Consider the following 6000-nt stretch of genomic DNA (forward strand, 5'->3'; position numbering starts at 1 on the left):
CATTTTACAGGTGGGGTCACGAAGGATTGATTACATATACAGTACTCATTGCTGTGTGCTAGTTTTGCATCAGGGACGTTAAAACACATTAACTAAAGTGGTTGAGAGTGTATGTCAGGGCTCTGATGAGCTGTAGAATAGGTGAAAATACAAGTAGTGTAACCAAATTTTAAATAACTTAATCCAATATGAAAACTGTGACACACTGTTCCATTCAGTTTTCATTATATAGAATTGTTTTATAAATATAACAGAGTCCAAAAGCAAGTGATCCCAAAAAATGCTTCTATCTGGACCCACAGTGAGGCCTGTCTCCCCAATGACCATGACACAAAGTTTCATCATTTGGCTTTGGCTCTCTCCTTCTCCCATCCTGTACCACCCAGCTACTCCCCTGGTCTCTGCAGAAAGTTACTCATCCATTGGTCCACACAGGCAGTGTGCCACCTCTCTAAAGCCTCACGCTTCGGCTTTTGCCTTTTCACAACATGTTTGCCAACTGTTCTGCTTAGTATCAAAAAACAGGTATCCAGGAATTATCAGACACCCCAACTCTGGCTGCATCATTAATAACGATCATTAGTGGATTGTTCACAGCAGAGCTTACTGAATCTTGCAATTATCAAGACACTAGAATCAACACCCTGTGAGTGCATGCCTATACTATGCTAGTAGACCCTTTATCTTTGACCAGTGAAATCTAATGAGCCACTCTCTGAGTCCAAGTGACAACTGGTCAAAATATGAGGAACTTCCTTGATTGCAGACTTGAGCCAAAAACACTGTGACCTTGGCCTTTGACCTTTGACCACTCCTCAGTTCATATTTGAGTCTAAATTAATATTTAGAAATTTGAAGAGATTACCTGGAGATGTTCCAGATATTGCATTTACAACACAAACAAATTTTCTCTGTGAGGAAAAAACAAAAATAGAATGCCTCTGGGCCACTGGCTGTCACCAGTACAATGGTCTGAAGATGAATATATTAATAGTTAAGTCCAGCTGAATCATGATGGAATGGAATTACATTCTACTTGTGACCACATTGTTTTCATATATGCATGACATTTAAAAAATGCATGTTATGGCATTTTTTGCTAAAATGGATATGTAATTCTCATTCTTTTGAAATCATCCTTATGCTCTCAGTGCACTGAATGTGCTCAGTGGCAAAAGTGACATTTCCACAAGCCTCCGACACAATGGCATCCGTCTGAGATTGTGCATCACTGTCTCACCGCTCCACTGCCTAATGGTGCCTGTGCTCATTAACATATTCCCACAAAATCCCTCATCGCCCGTCACGGAAAAATGTTGGATGCAACGGGCATCTGTCAAAATCAGCAAAAGTGTTCAGTAATGGACGAAAATGTCCTGTTATATGTTTGTGTTCTGTTTGACGTCATGTATCATCTCATCAGGCCGGAATTAGTGACCTCCATCTTTAAAGTGGATCACATTGTTCACACGCTTCCTAAGATTGAATGGTGTGACCAGGTTAACGTTTACATGTACACCAATATTCAGATATTACCTTGATTAAGAAAATAAAATGAATAAGCCAGTAAGTGCAATGAAAACAGGCATTTCTGATTACCTTAACCTGAATAAGGTCATACTCAGAATAAAAAATAATCAGATGTGGAGTATTCCCATTTTAGGCAAAATATGTATGTCTCCTAATCACATTATAACATCCAATAAGTAGGAATCCAGGAAATATTTAACTTTGTTAGATATAGTTGATTTCTCATTGTAAAAAGGCATGCTAATGATATTATATTTAAACAAAAATCCAGATCTAGTGAATTTAAATGTGGTGGTTTCATAAGGGAAGTGTGGCTTCATGATCGAGGTATGTACTTCTACGCCATGGAGTAGAAGTCATGGAGTCTGGAGTAGGAAATGTCAACAAATTTGCCAGACACTGGTCCATAATCTCAGATTATACTGTTTTATAATGTGACAGTGATCCCACTGCATTATAGATATGAACTAGAGACTATCAGGGTGATTCACTTTGCTTTTGAATCAAATTAATTTGTCCCCAGAGATAGAGTATTTTGCGTATTTAACTTGATTGATTATACTTCTTCCATGTGCCACTTCTCTGTTTCAAAGTCAGGGAGCATGTAATTGACTTAAGTGTCTTGGATATTTTCGGAAAGACCCTGGCGAAATCAGTAAGTCGTGCATCCTTAAACATCAAAGAAAAAAAGGATTGAATGATATACGAGACATAGAGAAAGAGAAGCCAATGGAATCATCATCATTGTAATTTCAATTATTATTTTTAAGTGGTAGAATGTCTGGGTGGTGTCCAGCTACAATTCTTACTGCATGTGAAGCTAAGGGATGATAAGTCAAAAAACAATGACGAGCTGTCTGACGTATTCATCAACTACATAGAACAGAATTGTGTCCAGCGGTGGATATCTCAACTCACCTGACCTTGTAGATGTGTTGGAGAAGATGGTGACAGTGAAAGATGAAACTCAAATTGGGGTGGGTTTTTATTTTGCTACTTTTGTTGAAGAAGGATCTCATTGCTGCCACAGACAGTTTTGCAACCACTGCGTAAAATGGAGACAATTGCATACAGATGAACCGATGCGATACATATTGTTTCATAATATGCTCAAAGTATTAAATATGCGTTCTCAAAGAGGCCTGGCAGTGTCACTAATGATCTCCCTGTAGCTCAGCTAAGTCGCCCCGGTCAACTGAGAGGATGTGTCTGCCCAATGAAGCACACAAGTGTTAAATGATGACCAGAAGAGATCAGGTCAACATAAGGGTCAGTCCTCCCAAATCACATAAATGAACATATTTTTTGTTTTTCTCTAAAAGGGAATTGGCCATGTGAAGACATGACGATTGTTCTGCAATTGCAAATAGTGCAAGTAAAACTGTTGACAACAAGTTATGTGGATGACCCACATTAACTGATGTTGTTTCTCAAAAGTCACATGTTTAAACTAACACGTGTTAATGCTTTCAATTGTCTCGGTTTTAGTGGGATACAACAAGAGGCGAGGGAGGAAAGGTTTATTCGGCTGACCCACGTATTGACAACCCAGCCATACACACAGAACTGTGTTCCACGATGTATTTCCTTTGTGCAATTGGTTCCCTGCAGGTGTTGACCTACAAGAGAGCAACCCCAGACTGATGCTCTTACCGTAAATGAATGTCTGTGTGTGCCACAAAATGAATATTGGATTTGCTTAAAACAAAAACTAGTTTTTTAAATGCCAGAAGATTTGCAGCATCACATTATGATACACAATAACACACACACACATACTTTCCAATAAAAACAAAAAACGCAGAGATACACATGTACAGCTGTTTTCTTTGGGTTTTTTTCAACACCAATCAATCAGTGATATTGTAGTGAGAAACTATCAAGAGGTTTTCTAACTACAACGTCCAAGTTGGCCCCTTGCTGTGTCATTGATCATACATTTGATCTATGAGCTCGGTTCTGTCATGACCTCACCATTCAAAGGGTTAGCAACTGGAAAACAAAAATACTCTGTTAGATGAAACCCAAAGATTCTGAAAGGTAAGTTAATCATTTTATATTTAAGTTACGAAGGCCATGCATACAAGACAGGGGTTAATGACCAATACTGCAACCAGCCACCAGGGGGCAATCAGGATGATTTGGGCTCCCATTTGTGTTTGATTTTGTGGCTGCAATCCACTGCTCGACTTCATCGTCCAATCAAACAGGTGGGTTAATGCGTGCTCAACAGAAATCACTCAGCATTCGCCTGCTGCGTGTACATGTCCAGCTTCCACTGTGTCTGTGTGAGAGGAAGTGTGTCTGTCGTTTCGCTGTGTGCCCGTTCCGCTGCTCGTTCATCCACATCACACAGAGCCTGCCAGAATTAAAAGCTAGCGGGCTAATTAGTGTTTGGCCTATGTTTTTTCCTCTAACGACCCCATGGTGCTCTGCGTCCTGATTGGCTCTGACACCGCAGGCCAGCAGCTAATTGGATCAACACAATTACCCACATTCTTACCATGTTGAATGTTTTTCAATGTGGTAAATTTCCCTCGAATACCCACAAAATCACACAAACACAGATATGCATCCACATAGACTGCACACATAAACATCCATGTGCACAGTGGAAATCACACACAACCACTACTTTAATGGCTGACCCAAGTCTTCATCTGTCAGCACACTTTTTGTTGATGATGAAGGTAGTGTGAACAGTTAGCAGATATTTTTATTTGTTGAGTAAGTAGAGAATTAGGGGAAGTTAAGAAGAAGTGTCGGCTAAGTACCTGGTTAACAGCTCATAGAAATGCTGTTTCAACTCCAGTTTCATAACTGCAAAACCAACATGTCAAATATTTCACTACCTCTGTGTCTCGACTGTTTTTACAACCACTTACTTATGACGTGTTTTTATGTCTTGTATTCAGCAGTGTGTCCCCCAGCTTTACTTCTTTTGTTTTCATTCTTCCTTAATTTCTCCTGCTAAAATAAACAGGTCTCTTTCTTGCCTCACCTCCTTCGATTTGTATGTGTGTTTTAGAAATTCTTATCATAAAAGAAGCAAACATGGTATGATTTACCTTGAAAATTAAATCTAGCCACTAGGAGAACATGTACTAGTGAGGTGTTAATATTTATTCTATCGACATATAATTCAAAATTTATCTAAAATTAAAATATATTTTTACAGATGTGGCAATATACCATGAAAATGACTTCATTATATCCACAATAGCTATTTCAATAAAGAAAATATACAGAAATAAACTAGAATGGCACTTTGAATACCTCCACTAAGCTCTAACAGTTCTAAACATTAAATAAGGTGCACCAAATTTCACACACACATTTTTCCTCTTAATATGCCAGATTTAATTATCTGAGAAATAATTGAAACTGTTGAAAGAAGTCCTTTCTCACAGTGTTAAGAAAGTGAAAAAACTAATTTGGATCCACCCCTTGATCCGGATCTGCTGCAAAATGTAATGGATTCTTCTCTGACCCTTGCTGCATCCTTGCTGCAAGTTTCACGGTTATCCACTCTGTTGTTGTACCAGGAAACAACCTGGGTTAAACATATGTTCAACCTGGGTATAGATATATATAGAGAGAGAGAGAGAGAGAGAGAGAGAGAGAGAGAGAGAGAGAGAGAGAGAGAGAGAGAGAGAGAGAGAGAGAGAGAGAGAGAGAGAGAGAGAGAGAGAGAGAGAGAGAGAGAGAGAGAGAGAGAGAGAGAGAGAGAGAGAGAGAGAGAGAGAGAGAGAGATAGATTCATTCTTGTAGTGTGGATGAGAGACCAAGGATGTGAAAACATAAAATAACAAATACATCTTATTTGACAGAAATGTAGTGAGTGAGTAAAATGGAGTGATGAAGAAAGAGTGTCTGTTTGTGAGAGGCTACAGAGCAAAACCACTTCAGTTCATCTGCTGCTCATTTGGCTTGAATTAGCATGCAGCCCCCTCTAGCTCCAGCTTCCTCTTTCTCTACCTCCCTCCTTCCCTACCTCCTCTGTCTTTGACACAGTTACCTCCAGCAGCCTCTCTGGTGAGTGTGTATATGAAAAAAAGAGCATGCCAGGGAACATACAGTGTGTGCACGTATGTGCGTGTGTGTGTATCTAGCCTCCCGCTGCCTTTTCTTTTTCTTTAACAGGCCACCTCCAAGGCAGGACCCCCCCTCATCTGTTTCAAGGCAGTTAACACAAACACACACACACACACACACACTGAACAAAGCCCCCACAGTTAGTCATTCCACGGATCTGCACAGGGATTGAGGTTTGTAAATGGTTACATATTCCCTCAGCTGCATGGACATAATGAGCACTCTCAAGGATTTCAACATGAAATTATGGCTCTGAGCTGATCCATTTTCACATGAAAGAAAAGCATGTCCTTTGCTGCTACATGGTGGAATTGAATAAATATCCCGCCAACACAAACATGTTAATGCCATTATTACTTCACTAGACACCAATAG

The sequence above is a fragment of the Platichthys flesus genome, chromosome 11, assembly GCF_949316205.1.
Source record: "Platichthys flesus chromosome 11, fPlaFle2.1, whole genome shotgun sequence".
Lineage (NCBI taxonomy): Eukaryota > Metazoa > Chordata > Actinopteri > Pleuronectiformes > Pleuronectidae > Platichthys > Platichthys flesus.